Source organism: Lissotriton helveticus, chromosome 9 (genome assembly GCF_964261635.1).
Source record: "Lissotriton helveticus chromosome 9, aLisHel1.1, whole genome shotgun sequence".
Classification (NCBI taxonomy): Eukaryota; Metazoa; Chordata; class Amphibia; order Caudata; family Salamandridae; genus Lissotriton; species Lissotriton helveticus.
The window spans coordinates 520831224-520844051 of record NC_136070.1 but is presented as its reverse complement, the minus strand read 5'-3'; the positions used below and the strand labels follow the sequence as shown (position 1 = coordinate 520844051).

At 49.8% G+C, this 12828-nt stretch overlaps 1 protein-coding gene across 1 annotated transcript in view; it reads left to right on the top strand.

Moving 5' to 3' along the window:
• Nucleotides 1-12828, top strand: part of CCDC198 (coiled-coil domain containing 198) — a 161175-nt gene that overhangs the window by 25749 nt on the left and 122598 nt on the right. The window lies entirely within an intron of this gene.

Genomic DNA, 12828 nt, shown 5'->3' with positions numbered 1-12828 from the left:
CCAGAAGGCTACAAGATCTCCCGCAGAGACCACACCAATGGAGTGGGAGGAGGAATTGCCATCATCCACAAGGACACCCTCAGAGTCTCGACCAACACCGACGACACCCTCACCACCGCCGAGCACATGCACTTCCAGATCCACACCGACCCCAACACCACCCTCATAGGAACACTCATCTACAGACCACCCGGACCCCGACCACAATTCAGCGACCCCATCGCCGACCTCATCAGCACCCACGCCCGAGATCACTCCTGCTCCCAGGCCACCCCAAAGCGCACCCAAGGGCCCTTCTCCTGCCGGAACTGCAGCTTCACCAGCATCGGGCCGCCAAACCATCAACCAGAGAACCCAACCACCTCCGATGCATCCTCCTCAACAACCGCTCTGCTCGCAAGCATGCCATCGAACTCTGGGACCTCCTAGACTCAACCACCCCGACGTCGCCTTCCTGACGGAGACCTGGCTGAACACCACCTCGGCACCAGACATCGCCATAGACATCCCAGAAGGCTACAAGATCTCCCGCAGAGACCGCACCAATGGAGTGGGAGGAGGAATTGCCATCATCCACAAGGACACCCTCAGAGTCTCGACCAACACCGACGACACCCTCACCACTGCCGAGCACATGCACTTCCAGATCCACACTGACCCCAACACCACCCTCATAGGAACACTCATCTACAGACCACCCGGACCCCGACCACAATTCAGCGACCCCATCGCCGACCTCATCAGCACCCACGTCCGCGCCTCCATGGACTACATCCTCCTCGGGGACCTGAACTTCCACCTCGAGAACAACAACGACGCCAACTCCACCGCCCTGATCGCCAACCTCGCCAACCTCGGACTCAAACAGCTCGTGACGACACCCACCCATGCCGCTGGACACACACTGGACCCCATCTTCTCCGCAAGTCCCCACGTCTCCTTCAACCACACCACTGAACCCCACTGGACAGACCACAGATGCTTCCACTTCACCTTCAGGAAACCCACCACACACCACCGCACCCCACAGATGCCACGCCGCTGCTAGGGCAAGGTCACCGAGGACCAACTGACCACCACCCTCGCCCTGGGACCCCCCCACCAACCCCGACACTGCCGCCATCAACCTCAAACAGTGGATCAATGACTGCGCCGACACCCTCGCCCCACTCAAGACCTCCGCCACCAATCACACCAACAACAAAGCCGCATGGTTCACCGAAGACCTCCAGACCTCCAAGCGCACCTGTCGGAAGCTGGAGAAGAGCTGGCTCCGCGACAAAACACCAGACAGCTACACAGCCCACAAGAACGCCACCCGCAGACACCACCAACTCATCAGGACCGCCAAGAGGACCGCCTTCCAGGACCGCCTAGACAGCAACGCACACAACAGCAAAGAGCTCTTCAACATCGTGAAAGAAATCTCCAGCTCCAAAACACCAACGACATTCCACCATCACAAGACCTGTGAAACTCACTGGCCACCTTCTTTCACCGCAAGATCACCAACATCCACAACAACTTCAACACCGCCACCCCCACATCCACTGCCGAGACCACCACCCCTGCGACCACCACCCGCACCAGTCGCCTGACCGCCTGGTCCAACGTCAGCGATGAAGACACCATCAAGACCATGAACTCCATCCACTCCAGATCCCCATCTGACCCATGCCCTTACCACGTTTTCAAGAAAGCCAGCACAGCCATTGCACCCCATCGCCGGCAAACAATCAACATCTCCTTCGAGACAGCAACCTTCCCAGAGAGCTGGAAGCACGCCGAGATCAACGCCCCACTGAAGAAACCCAAGGTGGACCCCAACGACCTCAAGAACTTCTCGCCCATCTCCCTGCTCCCTCTACCGGAGAAAGTCACGGAGGAGATCGTCAACAGACAGCTGACCCGCTACCTCGAAGACAACAAAATCCTTGACCCGTCCCAGTCTATATAAATACAAACCTTTCCCACTCTTCGATCCCTCCACCATCTTTCTCAATCCAAATAACTGGCTAGCATATCCGGGAAACAGCATTTGCAACGCAGTCATTACATCGCATTACTATTGCACCTCAGTCGTTACGACTGTGTTGTTAGTACGCAATACATTTACATCGCAATTCATTAGAATGACTTGTTGTAGGGGGCGCTAAGGTATTGGAAATCGATTCTAGCACCTTCTCTACTGTTGCGCAAACTGGAGTAGGAATAGTAAATAAAACTATTCCTAAGTTCAGCCCCCTACAGCAAGTGGTTCTAATAACTTGCGATGAAAATGTATTAAGTACTAACAATGCGGTCGTTGTAAAGACCGTGTTGTAAAAGCACGCAATGTAATGCATTGCGTTGTAATGTGCTATATTCGCATATCCACCACTCAAATGACTTTCATATTTCACTATACTAATTCACTACTTATCCTTTTTGGGTTCCAGAGTTACGTGCTACTTGCCGAAAGAGCGCTTAAACACCCTATCAGGAGTAGCAAGCGCTATATAAATGCAAACCTTTTTCCTTCTTCTATCCCGCCACTATCCTTCCTAATCCAAATAACTGAGTAACATATTCACCACTCAAATTACTTTCATTTTTCACTATACTAATTCACCACTAATACTTTATGGGTTTCGGAGTAGCGTGCTACTTACCGAAAAAGCTCTAAGACGCCATGTCTGGGGTAGTAAGCGATATATAAATGCAATTAAAATACAATACAACAACATTAATATAATGTAAATTAAATGTGGTCTGTGCACCAGTAGGAAAAGTGTTAGACTCAAGAGGGAAAAAATCCATTATTCCCACTCCACTCTGTGCAAAAGTAGGGAAAGCGTTGGACTCTGGACTGGTCAAATTTACTATTCCCACTCCAGTCTGTGCAACACTAGGGAAAGCGTTGGGCTCATGAGGGGTACAATTTAGTATTCCTACTCCAGTGTGGCAACTGTAGGGAAACCGTTGGACTCAGGAGGGTTAAAGCTTACTATTTCCACTTCATACGGTACAACAATAGGGAAAGCATTAGACACAAAATGAGTAAAATTAACTATTCCCACTCCAGTCTGTGTAACTGTAGAGAGAGAGTAGTTCACTTCAAACAAATCACATAGTTTAACAACTCTATCAAATATCCAAAAATATAAAATTCTAAATATAAAAATTGTATGTCTAAATGTTAACCGAAATTTCCACTGCTACTCTGATTCCATTTCCATCTTGCTTCCTGTTAATCCATCGGATGTTCTTCATTCTGAGCTTGGTTTTGCAGATCTGTTAGTTGCCATATTCAAAATTGATCTGGCTTTTTTAGATTTGTACTCACGTGGTTCTTGGAGTCCAAGCTTTTGAGCTTCCCAATCATTAGCCCCTTCCATGCGCATGACGAGCTGAGCTCGTCATGAGTTGCGCCGCTCGCATGCTCATGACGAGCTCAGCTCGTCATGTAACGCGGCTCTTTGTAAATAGCCGCACAGCGCGAAAATCGCGGCAGCACGCATGCGGTTAACTAAGGTGTTCAGAGATGGAATAGATGGAAAGCTTTAATATTACATTCTATTGTTTAATTTTTAACCCCTTCTTGCAGTATTCTATCTTCCAATTGAGTAGAGACCTGCTTAACTAGTATGCCCCTTGGCCTTGCCGCTAGTTCTTTCCTTGGCGATCCCACTCTGTGAGCCCTCACTATGGAGAGTACACAGTCTGCACCTTGTGTCTGGATGTGCAGTATTTGTCTATATTACCCCCTCTGCTGACTCTCTAGCAATCCTTTCTCAATTCTCACCCTGTCTTGGTCTTTCTTCAGGATCCTTGCATTTAGTCTCATGCTTTGAGGTCATCCACCATTGCAGTCAGCTTTGTCGTAATGGCATGGTTGATTAAACAGTTGATATAGTGCCCCTATTGAACTCACTCACTCGCCAATTGCCTGGGTTTCCTTGGATTGTTGTTGTCCTCTCAGATTTTACCTCCTGTTATTCTTCTGCAAATGTCCTATTCAGGTTCTCTTACAATTTGACAGGAAGGTTAACAAGCTGTCTGTCCTGGGTAAGTTGTTTCTTCTTTCCATTGCAGACTCCTAGGTAGCAGATGTGCCTCCATCTTGACTGTGGCATGAGTTCCATTGTCCTGCCTCAACAGTATTGAAGATTGTGTTGCTTCTGATGCTATCTGTCCTCTTTGTAGGTACAGCAGGTCACAAATGTTTATGGCTCTCCTATTATCTCTGTTACCCTGAGATTATGCATTGGGATCTGTTCTCCTAGGACAACAGGAGCCTGCAAAGATATTCTACCATGTTCTCTTTCTTCAAAGGCTACACAAGTAGTTAGAGAACCCAAAAGGTACACTCCTCTTTAATACTCCTCTGGTGCTTACTTTTTATGCATAATAGTACAGCCTAAGGCAGGAGGCCTCTTAAACTCCTACATCAAGGAACACCATTATGCCTCTTCTCGTATTTTATGCCCAACCACCAGTTGCGTTGCTGCTGGTGCACTCAGAGTTCTGACTGTGTGTTTCAATAAGCACCCCCGACGTAACTGCAAAATTTTGGTTAGTTTTGTCGTTCTATGCAGGATCAAGATGGTTGATCTACCTTTAGACGGCATTGTTCTGTGTCTCTATCCCCAGCCATACCAACATGCACCTCTTCAAGACACTACAACTGGAAATACAATACTCAGTTATTCCTCACGGTCGTGGTACAACATCCTGCACAGTTCAGCAACAATCAGGGGTTTCGGACAGACTCATCGCTCAAGCGCCCTCATCTCTTCAGAGCCAACCACACTCCCTACTCCTATTTTTGTTGAGATGGCTACTGCTAGAACTTTTGGGAAGTACGGCAACGTGGAGGAAAGTCTCTGTTGATGGTCACACGCCACCCCAAAAGGACCGCAACCAGACTATTTTTTTTATGTGCTAGGCAGTGTATGATGGGAATAGGTGTCTCACTCCAACTCTCTGATGACTGAAATTTTTGCACCTTAAATGCCTAATAAAAATGTATTCTAGACAAAGAAAAAAGAGAAAAGAGTTGCTTTGAGCACTGGAGAAAATGTAAAGGCTGAAATGTGAGGATCAGATAAGCATTGGAAGCGTGAAAACATAGTGAGTAATTACTGTGTTCTTGTTCCAAGATAAGGAAATTTGGAATAAGGATTGGTATGATTATAGGATAAGAAGTGATTAATTATATGAAAATGGTAATTTTCACTGCTGAAAAGAGAGTATATTTTAAAAACCTCTAAAAGACAGCATCGTCAAATAATGATAATGAGAATTTGCCTAGCCTTAGTGCTGGTAAGTTCCAATTCTATTAAGGACTCGGAGGCGAGGATTATGCCTTACTTTCTTCACTTTATTTCTCACAGCAGCAAGAAAAAACATGTAAAAACTACTTTTCCCATGAACACTCGGGAAAAAACAGGAAACAGAAACATAAGTCCTTCGTTAGTCTCTATGCACCGGCAGCAACCATCATGCCTTGCAACCACTTCCTCTTCCTCTTTCTTCGCGCGAAGCACTCAGTCCGGTAACCTCACGCATCCTGTTTTGGACCATCATTCCCTGCAAGAAAAACCTCAGGATCAGACTCAGACCTTCCTGAATACAATCAGGTACACCGCATCAATGCATGCAGAACAATAGCATTGCCAACCTCATGAATTCCGTAAACTGGTTACTTACATTCTGTACGGGGAGGGTCCACTTCGAGGAAGTCCTTGGGGGGATAATCCTCGCCTCCGAGTCCTTAATAGAATTGGAACTTACCAGCACTAAGGCTAGGCAAATTCTCATTCTATGGCAGGACCGGAGGCTTCAGATTATGCCAGTTCAAAGCTTATCGACAACTAGCCGAGCCACTTCTGTTACTGGCTTAAAGTAGAACCTCTTGAATGTGGAGTTCGAGGACCAATCCGCGGCCCTCATCAGGTCCTCCAACCGAGCCCCTAGCGCAAACGCCTTCGAGGCCATAGCTCCCCGTGCTGAGTGAGCACCAAATCTCTTCGTATCAATCCCCGCCTCCTGCATCACCCAACGCACCCATCTGACGATTGTTGGGGAAGAAACAGCCTTGTACGGTTTCCGTAGGGCAATCAGCAGTTGTCTCTCACCCGGAGGGCGAGTGTCATCAGTCATATCCTCATATGCACGGAGGCACTGCACCACACACAGCTTAGGGGAATCCGGGAAAGCCGGATATGAAATAACCTTCGTAAGGGTCTTAGTTCTCCTGCTCACTGTAAAGGACACCCCTTCCGGGGAAAACACCCGGGCTGTAACATCGAGCGCCCGTACGTCTGAGACTCGCCTGCAGGAAATCAAACATAATAGCATCGCCAGTTTAGCAGTAAGCTCTTTGCGAGACAAAAACCTGTTCGGCTGCCAAGAAAGAAACAAATTCAGAGCCCTGTTCACGTCCCACAGGACTGAGTACCGCGGCTCTGGTGGCAGCGAGAGGCGGATCCCTCTCAACAGTCTGAGCGGAAAGTATTGATAGACCTATAGGCTAAACCTTCTTCCGCCAAGGAGGCAAGGAAGTTAAGGACATGGACTACATCCGTCCCCACGGGATTGAAACTCCGTCGCACACACCAGCGACGCCACCTATGCCATGCTGACCGGTATCTCCTGGTGGTGCTGTCTGCCCAGGCCCTAGAGAGCAGGTCCTCTGCCTTTCCCGAAAGGCCTGGGAGAGACCAGCGACACCGGAGATCCTCCATGCCATCAGTCTCAGCGAGCCCTCCTGCACCAACCGGTGGGGATTCCCGTCCGGATTCAGGAGAATGTGAGGAGAGTGGGGGAGTAGGATTGGAAAATCCCAGGAAAGTTCCAGAAGAACCGGAAACCAAACTTGAGACCTCCACCAAGGCGTGATCATCACCACCTGCGCCGACTGACGGCGCAGCAACGCTGACACCCGCGTTATCATTGAGAATGGTGGGAACGCATAACCCTGCTCGCCCGACCAGTTTTGGAGGAACGCATCGGTCGCCTCCGCTGACGGGTCCGGGCGCCAACTGAAATACCTCGGTAACTGGTGGTCCAGCCGCGAGGCGAACAGGTCCACTGAAAACGGACCCCACCGGGCCATCAGCTGAGAAAACACCCGCGGGTCCAGCTTCCACACGCTGGCATCCAGGAGGTGCCGGGAGTGCCAATCAGCCACCTCGTTCTGACGGCCCGGCAGATTCTCCGCCGTGACCGAGACCTGATGGTCCAGGCAGAAGTGCCAGAAGTCCCGCGCGAGATCCGCCAGCATCTTGGATCTGGTGCCTCCCAGATGGTTGATATAGCGGACCGCGGACACGTTGTCCATCCGCAGAAGGACACACGATTGGACCCGATCCTTGGTCCAACACCGGACCGCGAAGAAACCTGCCAGCAACTCCAAACAGTTGATATGTAACGACTGCTCGAGGGTAGACCAGGCGCCGCCCGTGGAGAAACCTCCGCACCTGGCACCCCAACCCGAGCGACTGGCGTCCGACTCTATCACAATGTCTGGGACGGAGCCAAATATCGCACGACCATTCCAGGCCTCCATGTGCATCAGCCACCATCGCATTTCGTCCCTCACGTCCTCCGACAGGGGAATCAGCTGCGAGTACGTCAGACCTTTCCTGAGATGATACGCTTTCAACCTCTGCATGGCCCGGTAGTGAAGCGGGCCCGGGAAGATGGCCTGAATCGAAGACGACAACAGGCCCATTATCCTTGCTAGGTGACACAGAGATATCAGAGACTTCGCCAGAGTCTGGCGCAACTCGTGATGAATCTTCGACATTTTCCGGGCGGGAAGACTCAAGGAGGCTGAAACCGAGTCGATGCTGAACCCGAGAAAGGTTGCGCACTGAGCTGGGACTAGGAGAGATTTCTTCTAGTTTATAACAAACCCTAGACCCTGCAGTAGGTCCACCGCGAATTGCAGTTGGGACGCCAAGCGCCTCGGACACTGGTCCATGAAGAGCATATCGTCCAAATACACTATCATTCGGACACCGCGCGCCCGCAAGAACTCCACTCCTGGGCGCAGCACCTTTGTGAAACACCACGGCGCTGAGGAGAGCCCGAAGGGCAGCGTGGTGAACTCGTACACCTGTCCTTCCCACCTGAACTGGAGGAAGCGACGGTGCAGAGGGAAAACCGGGACCGCCAGATAGGTGTCTTTTAAGTCGAGCCTGGCAATCCAGTCGGACGGTCGTAACACATCCCTCAGGAGGTGGATTCCCTCCATTTTGAAATGGCGGTAAAACAGCCACTCGTTGAACTCCTTCAGATTGATAACCGGACGGCGGCCTCCATCGACCTTGTCGACCAAAAAGATGTTGCTGAGGAAGCCGTCCGGGTGCTCGCACGCGCAGCAAATTGCCCCTTTGTGAAGGAGGGCGGAAACCTCGTCGTGCACCAAATCTGCATCGCGCGGAGAGAACGTAATGGGATGAGGACGCTGGGACTGCCGCAGACGGCCATGGAACTCCAACTGGAAGCCCTGAACCGTCTGTAGTACCCAGGCGTCCCTGGTAAGGAAAATCCATGCTGGGAAAAACTGCGCCAGGCGCCCTCCCACTCGCAAACTCGCGGAGGGTAGTACACTCACCTCTTCCACCTTGCTGTTGACCTCGGTAGACCCCACGTCCTCGGAACTTCTGGCCTCTCGTGGGGTAAAAATTATTGAAGCGGGAGCTGTGTTCCTGACCGTGCCCACGTCCGGAGCCTTGCCCTCTGTCAGAGGGATTGCCTCGACCGAACGAGCGGCCCCTGCCTCGTCCGGCCCCTTCAAAAACCAGAGGGGCAAAATCTTTCTTAATATTGGATTGGGCCTGGTCCAGTGACGTAAACGTAGCCACAAATTTACCGAGCTCCTTAATGAAAGGATCACCGAACAAACCACCTTGCGCCACCGCGCCAGCCTCAGAAGAGGCGCGGTCATCCAATTTAGGGTCAATCTTAATCAGCAGTGACCTCCTCCTCTCCGTAGAGAGGGCACAGTTGGCATTGCCCAGGAAAATAATGGCACGCTGAGCCCAATTAGATAAGGTTTCTGGAGAAATTAGGTCCCCCGACACCTTAGCCTCTTCTGCCATGTCGAGGATTTTGGTCATGGGGCCTACTGCATCCAGAAGCTTGTCCTGGCAAGTACGCCAGGACCGATCTATACCCTTCCGGGGATCTTTAACAAACTTAGCGAGAAAAGTGGCCATCTTAGGGTCAATGTCCGGGGTCATTGCCACTTTTCCTTCCAGGGAAGGGCGGGGGCACTCCGCCCTGAGGCGGCTACGGGCATCCTTGTCCACTGGCTTCCGGAGACGGTTAGCCACATAGAGGGCCACCTTATCCCCCGGGACCCATTCGGAGGACCGTGGGTGGACAATATCGTCCGGGTCCAACATGTCCGAAGGGCCCGCGGACGTAGACAGCTGGGATGGGAGCCACGACCTAGAAGAGCAGGCCTCCTCCTCCGAATCCGGAGAATCGTCATCCTGCTGCGGCTCCGGGGACATAGTGCGGGGAGTAGGAGGTGGGGCACCCACAGGTGGGGCGGGGGCGGGTAGAGGATCCTCAAGCGCCTTAAAGGCGTTCCTAACCCTATCAAAGGCCACCGGATCAATCCCTTCAGTACAAGGCTTCTTAGGTGGGGGGGGACCCGCGGACGAGGAAGGATCCAAAGCCGAGGCAGGCACAGGAATGAGGGCCGCAATTTTGCGTACGCCTCGTCCAAACGCGCAGTCAGGCGTTGTTCCAGGGGCACTATCGCCTGATCCACCGCCTTGTAGATGGAGTCATCCACCGCCTGGTAGAAATCATCATCCCAGGAGGTATATTTTAGAGGGTCTTCCTCCGTGTACTGGCCTGACTCCCCCTGCATAACGAGGTAAGTTGGGCTCTACAGAAGGGAGTTACAGCACAGCTATTTGCAAACCCCTGAGGGCACACTGTGGGACTGGGGCAACCCAGAGGATATGGCGGCACAAAGGCACAAATTTCAAATTTCGGGACTAGCCCAGGGAACGCAACAGCCCTCTATGTATCAGGGCACCACCCGGTCAAGCGTCCCCTAGCGCTACACACCAGCGCTAATTACGACCCTGTCAGGGTGTTCAATCACAGTAATACAACCCACTCTGGTTGTCACAAAAGGGGGAAAGCCTAAATTACGACCCCGCAGGTGGTCAGGACCGGGTAGCCAGGGACAGCGCTGAAGCTGCACGAAACGCGGTAAAAAACTCGTTTAAAAAGCGAATTATAGCGCGGTTACAGGCAGAGAGAGCACTGCCCCCTAGCGGCGCCAGAAGCACACCGCACTCTGCTGGGCCAACCAATCGTGTAAGGAGCGCCTAAAAGCGTCCCGTGATGCTCAGGGGACCTGTAGGGGTCGAAAAACACCAGCGCTAAACAATAAAGCCACACGCTGCCCACAGAAACCCCCAAACCCAGGAGAGAGTGACAAAAAACCACTTAACTTGCTGCTGAGCAGCGAAGAAAGAGGAAGAGGAAGTGGATGCAAGGCATGATGGTTGCTGCCGGTGCATAGAGACTAACGAAGGACTTATGTTTCTGTTTCCTGTTTTTTCCCGAGTGTTCATGGGAAAAGTAGTTTTTACATGTTTTTTCTTGCTGCTGTGAGAAATAAAGTGAAGAAAGTAAGGCATAATCTGAAGCCTCCGGTCCTGCCATAGAATTACATCGAAAAAACTGATATCTGGAAAGTGAAGATGGCATGTCACTCAACACGGCATGATTGGACACATAAGAAACAGATTCGATTTCCTTAGTGGTACATAGCACAAATTCATTGAACTCTATGGCTTAACTATGTTGTAATCAAACATAAGTTAACCTCTTTAATAGCAGTTTGTTTAAGCTTTGTTTTGTTTACAACACATTTTATTGGGTTTAGTACGCATACATGGCCTAAGGGACCTAGAGCGACATGTCAGATAATGAAAACAAAGTACCAGGTATGTGAGGAAAAAGAACAGGTAAATAAAAAAATAAGTAAAGAAAACCAACAACTTGCACAGAGCAACCGACCCTCCGAAAATGTTTCTGGGCGTAACCACCAGTGATTATATTCCTGGAGTCGGGTTCCCACCCCCATCACTCAAGCAACATCCCCTAAGGTCCTCATCGGCCCCAGGGTCTTGAGGTCATATTGGCTCAAATGCAATTCCTCTGTAGTCTGCCCATCATTGCCAAATCTTAAAGTGCTTCCGAGAGCATCCCCTGAACTGATAAACAACCACCTCCAGATCCATACAGTGGTCCATACCCCTTTTCCATGCCTCCAGTGGGGGAGGTGTATCTGTCTTCCACGTTTTAGTTATATCTCTTTTGACAAGGGTAAGGCCTAAGAATGGGAGTGCGCATTGGTGCATGTTGCCCGAAGTGCCCTCTCTGGTGTGGAGAAGGATAATTTGGGAATCTCTTGGTATGACCCATGAAAGCCATTTTGTTTAAGTTTTTATATATTTCTGACTTTTCTTAGTTGGTTTTGATTGGGATGTTTACGTGGGATTTAAAGTTTTGATTTAAATGCAATGTAAGGAAAATGTTATTAAACTGAAATTCCTACGAAACTAAAACAGAAAAATATCACACTGAATGGCTGAAATGACTAGGATGGGCCAATATTATTGCAGCGCTAACGAAATTGTCACCAAAAATAACTAAAATGTGTCATGGATGGACCACTATTATGCTATGGATAGCCTGAGTCTCACCATAAATACTGTGCCAAGATTTGCTTAGAATATTTGAGGAATAGCTAGATTGTCAACAAGAATGCCGTCAGTGTATCAGAAAGAGCCATATTGAATAGTCAACCTACTCCAACCAACCTCAACTTCCTCACATGGGCAAACAATACAAAGACACCTACCTCACTTATGCCCGGGCTCACAGCAATTACTCACACAAAAACATACTCTATCACATTTAAAGCCACTCCTCACACTCTCACTCCGACTCCGTTATCTCTCCACTCATACCATACTCACTCACACACATACTCGTTTCCTTTTCCTCCTCAAACTCACTTTTTGACCAACCCTTCTGTCTAACAATCACTCTCACTCTAACTATCCTCATACTCTACTCTCCTCTCACTCCAAACTACCTCATATTCATACTCTCTATCTCACACACCTCTCATACTGACACCCCTTTCATTCATGCTCACACTTCTCTCATGCATACATACTCATTCATACTATCACACTGACTCCACTCACACTAAAACTTCTCTCATTAACAAGCACTCTCCCATACTCAGACTCCACCAACTCACACCTCTATCCCTCAGACTCCTCATATAGAGGCACTAAGTCACATTCCTCTTATTGGAACTTACACTGCTCATATTCCCATTCTCACTTAAACTCACACTCCGACTTCTCTCACTGCTACACAATCATACTCTCTGTCCATCAAAACCACTAATAGTAGTAAAGCTTTAATTTCCTTCCCACAAATAAAAACACCAAACAAAGGTTCATCTAATATATTATAAATGCTCCCACCTATCACCAACAGAGAGTTGTAAATATAGTTGATAACACTAAGAACGGAAAAGCAGCCTGCCTGATTGCCCTCTGAGTTATGGAAGGAATACTGGGGCCCTCATTGCAAGTTTTCTTATTTCACCCAGAGCAATAACACAGCGTGAAATTCTGCATCTCCCAGTTCTGAGTGTCTCTTTGCCTGGAAGTATCGAGCCTGAAGTTTGCTGCTCTGGGTCTGTCTGTACTGCTGCAATGGTCAGAAGAGGGCTGAGCTGTCCTGCTGGAGCAGTAAGGGGGAGCAAACAATGACCTTCCATCT